The sequence below is a fragment of the Balaenoptera borealis genome, assembly GCF_965194805.1.
Source record: "Balaenoptera borealis genome assembly, chromosome: 3".
Lineage (NCBI taxonomy): Eukaryota > Metazoa > Chordata > Mammalia > Artiodactyla > Balaenopteridae > Balaenoptera > Balaenoptera borealis.
In genome coordinates, this window is record NC_138866.1 from 59,937,766 (window position 1) to 59,949,157 (window position 11,392).

Here is an 11,392-nt window from a genome sequence, read left to right on the forward strand (position 1 = left end):
TCCTTGAATTGGAAAGAATGACAGTGATAAACATGGCATATTTGTTCCCAATCCTTCACCCTTTCCTATAATCTCACCTTTTGCCCTTTGACTTTTAGTTTCCTCCTAGTAGGAGTGGAGTATATTTCCCATTCCATTACAGCTGTGAATTGCTTTGACTAATACACTTTAGGTAGGAAGACCAGTGTGCCAGTTCTGAGCTAGATCTTTAAGAAGCAGCACAGGAGGGACTTGCTTGGTGGCCCAGTGGTTAAGACTCCATGCTTCCACTGCGGGGGGCACAGGTTCAACCCCTGGTCAGGGAACTAAAACCCTACATGCAGCGCAACGAACCAAACAAACAAAAAGCAGCACAATGTTTCTGTTCACCCACTTGGCACTTCTACCATTGCCATGAGAACAGGCCTCAGACAGTCTGCTGGTCCCAGAGCAATAAGAGAATGTGATGCAGAAATACCTCAAGGGCCTGCAGACCAGCAACTGTGAGTATATTTGTTTATTGTTGTCTGCCACTGTATATTTTTTAACATCTTTATTGGAGTATAATTGCTTTACAATGTTGTGTTCATTTCTGCTGTACAACAAAGTGAATCAGTTATATGTAAACATATATCCCCATATCCCCTCCTTCTTGCGTCCTCCTCCCACCCTCCCTATCCCACCCCTCTAGGTGGTCACAAAGCACAAAGTTGATCTCCCTGTGCTACGCAGCTGCTTCCCCAATACCTATCTATTTTACATTTGGTAGTGTATATATGTCAGTGCTACTCTTTCACTTCGTCCCAGCTTACCCTTCCCCCTCCCTGTATCCTCAAGTCCATTCTCTATGTCTGTGTCTTTATTCCTGTCATGCCCCTGGGTTCTTCAGAACCACTTTTTTTTTTTTTTTTTTTAGATTCCATATATATGTGTTAGCATAAGGTATTTGTTTTTCTGACTTACTTCACTCTGTATGACCGACTCTAGATACATCTACTTCACTACAAATAACTCAATTTCATTTCTTTTATGGCTGAATAATACTCCATTGTATATATGTGCCACATCTTCTTTACCCATTCATCTGTTGATGGACACTTAGGTTGCTTCCATGTCCTGGCTATTGTAAATAGTGCTGCAGTGAACATTGTGGTACATGTCTCTTTTTGAATTATGGTTTTCTCAGGGTATATGCCCAATAGTGGAATTGCTGGATTATATGGTAGCTCTATTTTTAGTTTTTTAAGGAACCTCCATACTGTTCTCCATAGTAGCTGTATCAATTTACATTCCCACCAACAGTGCAAGAGGGTTCCCTTTTCTCAACACCCTCTTCAGCATTTATTGTTTGTAGATATTTTGATGATGGCCATTTTGACTGGTGTGAGGTGATACCTCGTTGTAGTTTTGATTTGCATTTCTCTAATGATTAGTGATGTTGAACATCCTTTCATGTGTTTGTTGGCAATCTGTATATCTTCTTTGGAGAAATGTCTATTTAGGTCTTCCGCCCATTTTTGGATTGGGTTGTTTTTTGTTTTGATATTAAGCTGCATGAGCTGCTTGTAAATTCTGGAGATTAATCCTTTGCCAGTTGCTTCGTTTGCAACTGTTTTCTCCCATTCTGCGGGTTGTCTTTTCGTCTTGTTTATGGTTTCCTTTGCTGTGTAAAAGCTTTTAAGTTTCATCAGGTCCCATTTGTTTATTTTTGTTTTTATTTCCATTTCTCTAGGAGGTGGGTCAAAAAGGATCTTGCTGTGATTTATGTCATAGAGTGTTCTGGCTATGTTTTTCCTCTAAGAGTTTTATAGTGTCTGGCCTTGCATTTAGGTCTTTAATCCATTTTGAGTTTTTTTGTGTGTATGGTGTTAGGAATTTCAATCTTTCACATGTAGCTGTCCAGTTTTTCCAGCACCACTTATTGAAGAGGCTGTCTTATCTCCATTGTATATTCTTGCCTCCTTTGTCAAAGATAAGGTGACCATATGTGCATGGGTTGATCTCTGGGTTTTCTATCCTGTTCCATTGATCTATATTTCTGTTTTTTTGTGCCAGTACCATACTGTCTTGATTACTGTAGCTTGGTAGTATAGTCTGAAGTCAGGGAGCCTGATTCCTCCAGCTCCGTGTTTCTTTCTCAAGATTTATTGCTTTGGCTATTCGGGGTCTTTTGTGTTTCCATACAAATTGTGAAATTTTTTGTTCTAGTTCTGTGAAAAATGCCAATGGTAGTTTGATAGGGATTGCATTGAATCTGTAGATTGCTTTGGGTAGTATAATTATTTTCACAATGGTGATACTTTCAATGCAAGAACATGGTATATCTCTCCATCTGTTTGTATCGTCTTTAATTTCTTTCATCATTTTCTTATAGTTTTCTGCATGCAAGTCTTTTGTCTCCTTAGGAAGGTTTATTCCTAGGTATTTTGTTCTTTTTGTTGCAATGGTAAATGGGAGTGTTTCCTTAATTTCTCTTTCAGATTTTTCATCATTAGTGTATAGGAATGCAAGAGATTTCTGTGCATTAATTTTGTATCCTGCTACTTTACCGAATTCATTGATTAGCTCTAGTAGTTTTCTGGTAGCATCTTTAGGATTCTCTACGTATACTATCATGTCATCTGCAAACAGTGACAGTTTTACTTCTTTTCCGATTTGGATTCCTTTTACTTCTCTACTTCTCTGGTTGCTGTAGCTAAAACTTCCAAAACTATGTTGAATAACAGTGGTGAGAGTGGGGACTTGTCTTGTTCCTGAACTTACAGATAATGGTTTCAGTTTTTCACCATTGAGAATGATGTTGGCTTGGGTTTGTCACATATGGCCTTTATTATGTTGAGGCAGGTTCCCTCTATGCCCACTTTCTGGAGACTTTTTATCATAAATGGGTGTTGAATTTTGTCAAAAGCTTTTTCTGCATCTATTGAGATTTTCATTTGGTTTTTACCGTTCATTTTGTTAATATGGTATATCACATTGATTGATTTGCATATATTGAAGAATCCTTGCATTCCTGGGATAAACCCCACATGATCATGGTGTATGATCTTTTAATGTGCTGTTGGATTCTGTTTGCTAGTATTTTGTTGAGGATTTTTTCATCTGTGTTCATCAGAGATATTGGTCTGTAGTTTTCTTTTCTTGTGACATCTTTGTCTGGTTTTGGTATCAGGGTGGTCGTGGCCTCATAGAACGAGTTTGGGAATGTTCCTCCCTCTGCTATATTTTGGAAGAGTTTGAGAAGGATAGATGTTAGCTCTTCTCTAAATGTTTGATAGAATTCGCCTGTGAAGCCATCTGGTCCTGGGCTTTTGTTTGTTGGAAGATGTTTAATCACAGTTTCAATTTCAGTGCTTGTGATTGGTCTGTTCATATTTTCTATTTCTTCCTAGTTCAGTCTCGGAAGGTTGTACTTTTCTAAGAATTTGTCCATTTCTTCCAGGTTGTCCATTTTATTGGCATATAGTTGCTTGTAGTAGTCTATCATGATCCTTTGTGTTTCTGCAGTGTCAGTTGTTTCTTCTCCTTTTTCATTTCTAATTCTATTGATTTGAGTCTTCTCCCTTTTTTTCTTGATGAGTCTGTCTAATGGTTTATCAATTTTGTTTATCTTCTCAAAGAACCAGCTTTTAGTTTTATTGATCTTTGCTACTGTTTCCTTCATTTCTGTTTCATTTATTTCTGATCTGATCTTTCTGATTTCTTTTCTCCTGCTAACTTTGGATTTTTTTTGTTTTTCATTCTTTAATTGCTTCAGGTGTAAGGTTAGGTTGTTTATTTGAGATTTTTCTTGTTTCTTGAGGTAGGATTGTATTGCTATAAGCTACCCCCTTAGAACTGCTTTTGCAGCATCCCGTAGGTTTTGGGTTGTTGTGTTTTCATTGTCATCTGTTTCTAGGTATTTTTTAATTTCCTCCTTGATTTCTTCAGTGATCTCTTGGTTATTTAGTAGTGTATTGTTTAGCCTCCATGTGTTTGTATTTTTTACAGTTTTTTTCCTGTAATTGATATCTAGTCTCATAGTGTTGTGTTCTGAAAAGATAATTGATATGATTTCAATTTTCTTAAATTTACCAAGGCTTGATTTGTGACCCAAGATATGATCTATCCTGGAGAATGTTCCATGAGCAGTTGAGAAGAAAGTGTATTCTGTTGTTTTTCGATGGAATGTCCTATAAATATCAATTAAGTCCATCTTGTTTAATGTGTCATTTAAAGCTTGTGTTTCCTCATTTATTTTCATTTTGGATGATCTGTCCATTGGTGAAAGTGGGGTGTTAAAAGTCCCCTACTATTATTATTTTACTGTCGATTTCCCCTTTTATGGCTGCTAGCATTTGCCTTGTGTATTGAGGTGCTCCTGTGTTGGGTGCATAAATATTTACAATTGTTATATCTTCTTATTGGATTGATCCCTTGATCATTATGTAGTGTCCTTCTTTGTCTCTTGTAATAGTCTTTATTTTAAAGTCTATTGTCTGATATGAATATTGCTACTCCAGTTTTCTTTTGATTTCCATTCACATGGAATATCTTTTTTCCATACCCTCACTTTCAGTCTGTATGTGTCCCTAGGTCTGAAGTAGGTCTCTTGTAGACAGTATATATATGGGTCTTGTTTTTGTATCCATTCAGCCAGTCTGTGTCTTTTGTTTGGAGTATTTAATCCATTTAAATTTAAGGTAATTATCTATATATATGTTCCTGTTACCATTTTCTTAATCGTTTTGGGTTTGTTATTGTAGGTCCTTTCCTTCTCTTGTGTTTCCTGCCTAGAGAAGTTCTTTAGCATTTGTTGTAAAGCTGGTTTTGTGGTGCTGAATTCTGTTAACTTTTGCTTATCTGTAAAGGTTTTAATTTCTCTGTCGAATCTGAATGAGATCCTTGCTGGGTAGAGTAATCTTGGTTGTAGGTTTTTCCCTTTCATCACTTTAAATATTTCCTGCCACTCCTTTCTGGCTTGCAGAGTTTCTGTTAACCTTCTGTGGTTTCCCTTATATGTTATTTGTTGCTTTTCCCTTGCTGCTTTTAGTAGTTTATTTTTTAATTTAATGTTTGATAGTTTGATTAATATGTGTCTTGGCTTGTTTCTCCTTGGATTTATCCTGTATGGGACTCTCTGTGCTTCTTGGATTTGATTTTGATTTCCCTTTCCCATGTTAGGGAAGTTTTCAACTATAATCTCTTCAAAATTTTCTCAGACCCTTTCTTTTTCTCTTCTTCTTCTGGGACCCCTATAATTCGAATGTTGATGTGTTTAATGTTGTCCCCAAGGTCTTTGAGACCATCCTCAATTCTTTTCATTCTTTTTTCTTTATACTGCTCTGTGGCAGTTATTTCTACTCTTTTACCTTGCAGGTCACTTCCGTTCTTCTCCCTCAGTTATTCTGCTATTGATTCCTTTTAGAGTATTTTTAATTTCATTTATTGTGTTGTTCATCATTGTTTGCTCTTTAGTTCTTCTAGGTCCTTGTTAAATGTTTCTTGTATTTTCTCCATTCTATTTCCGAGATTTTGGATCATCTTTGCTATCCTTACTCTGAGTTCTTTTTCAGGTAGACTGCCTATTTCCTCTTGATTTGTTTGGTCTGGTGGAGTTTTACCTTGCTCCTTTGTCTGCTGCATATTTCTCTGTTTTGTCATTTTGTTTAACTTACTGTGTTTGGGGTCTCCTTTTCGCAGGCTGCAGATTCGTAGTTCCCGTTATTTTTGGTGTCTGCCCCCAGTGGGTAAGGTTGGTTCAGTGGGTTGTGTAGGCTTCCTGGTAGAGGGGACAGGTGCCTGTGTTCTGGTCGGTGGGGCTGTATCTTGTCCTTCTGGTGGGCAGGATCGCATCTGGTGGTGTGTTTTGGAGTGTCTGTGAACTTAGCATGACTTTAAGCAGTCTCTTTGCTAATGGGTGGTGTTGTGTTCCTGTGTTGCTAGTTGTTTGGCATGGGGCATCCAGCATTGGAGCTTGCTTGCCATTGGGTGGAGCTGGGTCTTAGTGTTGAGACAAAGATCTCTGGGAAAGCTGTCACCGACTGATATATACGTGGGACTACGAGGTTTGTGGTGGTCCAGTGTCCTGGACTCAGCCCTCCCACCTTGGAGGCTCATGCCCGACACCTGGCCGGAGCACTCAGACCCTGTCAGCCACACAGCTGAGAAGAAAAGGAAGAGAGAAAAAAATGAAAAACAGAAATGAAAAAATGAACAGACAGAACGCTAGAACAGATGGTAAAAGCAAACCTATACAGACAAAATCACACAAAGAAGCATACACATACACACTCACAAAAAGAGAAAAAGGGAAAAAAATATATATATAAAAGGAAGAGAGTAACTAATGCAATAAACAAATCCACCAATGATAATAAGCACTAAATACTAAACTAAGATAAACATAAAACCAGAAATAAATTAGATGCAGAAAGCAAACCCCAAGTCTACAGTTGCTCCCAAAGTCCACCACCTCAATTTTGGGAACATTCGTTGTCTATTCAGGTATTCTTTAGATGCAGGGTTTATCAAGTTGATTGTTGGGATTTAATCTGCTGCTCCTGAGGCTGCACAGAGAAATTTCTCTTTCTCTTCTTTGCACAGCTCCTGGGGTTCAGCTTTGGTTTTGGCCCCACCTCTATGTGTAGGCCGCCCTCAGGAGTCTGTTCCCCTCCCAGACAGGAGGAGGTTAAAGCAGCATCTGATTAGGGCTCTGTTGCTCACTCAGGCTCGGGGGAGAGAGGGGTACGGTAGTCATAATTTGTATGTGGGGCGAACCTGAGGTGGCAGAGGCCATTGTGACATTCCAAGAGGCTGAGGCATGCCATGTGTTCTCCCAGTGAAGTTGTCACTGGATCTCAGGGCCTTGGCAGTGGCAGACTGCACAGGCTCTGGGGGTGTGTGGATAGTGACCTGCACTTGCACACAGGATTCTTGGTGGCAGTGGCAGTAGCATTAGCAGTTCATGCCCATCTCTAGGGTCCGAGCTGATAGCTGTGGCTTGTGCCTGTCTCTGGAGCTCACTTAGGCAGTGCTCTGCCTTCTGTGGGCACACTGGGAAGAAATCCCCTCTCCTCACACACCCCGAAACAAAGGTCTCTTCCCTCTCTGGCTGGTCCAAACTTTTTCCCTGACTCTCTCCTGGCTAACTGTGGTGCACTAACCCCCTTTAGGCTGTCTTCATGCCAACCTCAGTCCTCTCCCTGGGGTCTGACCTCCGAAGCCTGAGCCTCAGCTCCCAGCCCCCATCCACCCCAGCAGGTGAGCGGACAAGCCTCTCAGCCTGGTGAGTGCTGGTCAGCCCGATCCTCTGTGCAGGAATCTGTCCACTTTGCCCTCTGCACCCCTGTTGCTGTGCTCTCCTCCATGGCTCTGAAGCTTCCCCCCGGCCCACCCCCTGTCTTCACCAGTGAAAGGGCTTCCTAATGTGTGGAAACTTTTCCTCCTTCACAGCTCTTTCCCAGAGGTGTGGGTCCCATCCCTATTCTTTTGTCTCTGTTTTTTCTTTTTTCTTTTGCCCTACCCAGGTATGTGGGGAGTTTCTTGCCTTTTGGGAAGTCTGAGGTCTTCTGCCAGCATTCAGTAGGTGTTCTGTAGGAGTTGTTCCACATGTAGATGTATTTTTGATGTATTTATTGGGAGGAAGTTGATTTCTATGTCTCATTCCTCCTCCGTCTTGAAGGTCTCCTCTGCCACTGTATTTTGAGAGAGTGGTTTATAACAGCATTATTGTGACAGTAGCTGACGGATTCAGGCAAGAAACACAGACGGCAGTATCATCTCCTGAAGTTCATTTTAACAGAACTCCCTCTCAGCCATGATACACAGGTCAAACAGAGGAAGAGGTTTTTAGCATGGAATAAAGGCATTTTTCACCATGCCATGGTATTAATTTTTTATTTTCTTTAAATAAGTGGTTGCGTGACAGCTTCTGAAACCTCCTAATTATTTAGTTCATTCAAAAGCAGCAGACAAGGATCTGTGTGTGTAAAACATGTACATTCTATTGTATTTTCCTGTGAAATTACAAAACTATGTAATCCATCTTTGTAGACTATGCCCATGTCCCAGAAGTCTGCATGGGTGATCCAACAATTCCAACTGCAGGACAGACACAGTCTTCAAAGGAGATGCATGCAAGTGTGATGAATAAAACCTAAAAAGACTACCCTATATTTTGGACACTATAGAAAACTATATGTGTGTGAGAGAGGAAAGAGAGGGGGACAGACTGATTTTTAATGGAAGGATATAGTACACACAGTTTAGCACAACTTAAGAAACAGTTCTGGGGAAACACAAGTTACAGAGGCAAAGAGGAACAAATTGAAAATAAACCATTGACAATCAACAATACATAGACAGGAAAGAAAAAAATGATAGATGTTGCAAGTAGCTGACTCCTGGTACAGAGACAACCCACAAGCTTTCGTTCTCTCAAGGCCAAAAGCATGTAGCAAATCAACATATCTGTGTGGAAGAAAAATGTCAAAAGGATCAAAATGTCCTCTGATATCCACTTGAAAGGATAGGTGAAGGAGAGGATAAGGTGAGATATGATAGAGGCAGAGACTTAGAGTACCAAAAGAGAGGTACATTGATGTGAGGGAAGGATGGAGGGAAAGATACCCATGTAAGTCTTGTTTCCCATTTTAGTGAGAAGGACACTCATTCAGCAGTGTTTATACAGGCAAGGAAGATCACAGAGTCCTGCAGGCAAGGACGAGAGAGCAAAGGTCTTAGTGGGTACAGGTGAGGAGTGGTCAAGGAGAGCAGGCAAGCTGCAAATAGCTGTTCAAAGCCTGATAAGAATGGAGGACAAATAAAAAAGGAGAAAAGCAAAAACAAATCAGAACACAAAACCTTATTAGTAGCAGAAGCAATAAAAAAATATTAACAGTTGTAGAGAGTTTGATCTTGTATTTCCCCAGAAAGAAAATTTCTTGAATCTTTGTGGAACATGTACAATACCCTCTCGAAGAGATAACTGTATTTATTTCATTTTATAAAACATTTTTACATTATTTTCTTTTTGGAATGTAAGAATTGTTACATTCAAAAGAATTTTTGTGTCTACACACACACACCTGAATTATAAAGTACAATAATAAAAATGTTTACCCACAGACACATCACCCAGACCAAAGAACTGGAATGTTATAATAATTATGCATCTACCAATGCGCTGTACCCTTTTTCCTTCCCTCTGGTTCTCTCGCATAGATAACCTTTTTCCTGAATTTTTTTTTTTTTTGTAGAGATTTTTCATGGTAATGGATGAAATGACTTGTTATTTATTTATTTATTTATTTATTTTTGGCTTCATTGGGTCCTCGTTGCTGCTCGCAGGCTCCCTCTAGTTGCAGCGAGCGGGGGCCACTCCCCACTGCGGTGCGTGGGCCTCTCACCGCAGTGGCCTCTCCTGTTGCGGAGCATGGGCTCTAGGCACATGGGCTCAGTAGTTGTGGCATGCGGGCTCAGCAGTTGCGGCATGTGGACTCTAGAGTGCAGGCCCAGCACTTGTGGCGCACGGGCCCAGCTGCTCCGCAGCATGTGGGATCTTCCCAGACCCGGGCTTGAACCCATGTCCCCTGCATTGGCAGGCAGGTTCCCAACCACTGCGCCACCAGGGAAGCCCCCTTTTTCTTGAATTTTCACATTATTTTTCTGCACCGCGTATACCCAATGAGATTTCTAGGATTTCCTACCAGGTTGAGTTGAATATATTCCAAAACTTGTTTTTGTTTTTAAACATCAGGAAAAAATAAAAGATCCAAGTCAATTCAATATTTTTACATTTCTTAACCAGCCACTTTCCCATGGTCCATTGAACTCTCCTCACCACCTTGGCCCCTTGAATGTCAGCATGATGTGCTGGCATGGCTGCTCTACTCACCTTAACATAAAAGGAGTCTACATCCCAGGTGATCTAATTGGCAGTGCTGAACTCTTCAGATGAGATTTTCATCCCTCATTGGTACCCAGGGAAAGTGGCTTTTGGGAGTCAAGAATATTTATAACCAAAACAAAATGAAGGCTGTTTGTTAAATATGGTATATATTTGAAAACAGAATGTTTTGCTACTTCTTGTAATACATTTGCAATCACGTGTATAAAGACAAGCATATCCACAAGCCCTTCCTGCCTGCTGTATCCACATTTACTTTGCAAGATTTACAGATACCTGCATTTAAAGCCACCATTATTTCTACTCTCTGGGACTTAAGTTTTTAAATATCAAATATTAAATGACTAGATTTAATAGTCATTTAACACTTAAATACAGTAATGATGTAGAACTGGGAAAGAACTTCCTTAGCAACTAAAAAGAAAAAAAGAAAAAAGAAAGGAAAGGGAGAGAGACAGAGACAGATGGAGACAGAGAGACACAGAGGGAGAGAGTCTGTGTTATATTTCACTGTAAATCATTCTTCTACTTCTTGATTCACTTAATTCGTATAATACTACCTGTTTTGCGCAACGTCAAGGTTTCTAACTTGTATGACTCATTCTTCTTGAGCAAAATAAAATTTTCTATTTTTGTTTACAAAACATGTTCACCTAGGGTAGACCCAAATATGTTTATATTTTTTTCAAGACTTCACATCTGATAAAACGATCACATTTGCTGTATTTAAAACAAATCAAACTGTATATAATACAGTTAATATAATGTATTGTTCTTAAAATAAGAGAGTGATATTTAATACCTAAATAATACAGTGTGTCTTGTCCACTGCAGTAGGCCAATCTCATTTTCATCTCAGAAAAGAGAATGTTACAAGTAGCTATAAATTAATGTTTTCCTTGGAAAGCATCAAATTACATAGTGTATAAGAAAGTACTTAGAAATTCTAATATAAATACATATCAGGAATAAATGCATTGCTCTACATAAATGATCTTTTGGGAAATTTCAGAAATAGATATTGTAATAAACTAAATTTTAACTTGGTATATTTTTGGTTCAATATCATTAGAAATATCCTTATTGAAAAAAGATACTCTCAGTGATAAGGAACTTTTGAACCCTTTCTCTGATGGAAGTACAGTCGTTGAAACTTCGTATTGGTGAAATATGCAGTAAAATCAGCTGATTAAAAAAATCAAAACTATTTCTCAAAATGTGTCCATTTTAACCCACTGTCAGGGCAGAGATTTCTCTCATTGACCTCTATGATACTCCTGATAGCGAAATACATTCCCTTCTCACCCCCTTGAAGTTTCCCTTAACCACCACCAATCCCTTATTTCATCAGATTGAAGAATTTTTGTCATTATTGTTTTTGAAATGTGTTAAATTACTTGTTCTCTAAATTATGCTCCAGATCATCCAACAGTGAGCTTAAATATCTTAAACTTTACAAAAGACAATTACAGAATACATTACATTGTACAATCAATAAAATACCAGAAAACTCAGCTCTTGATC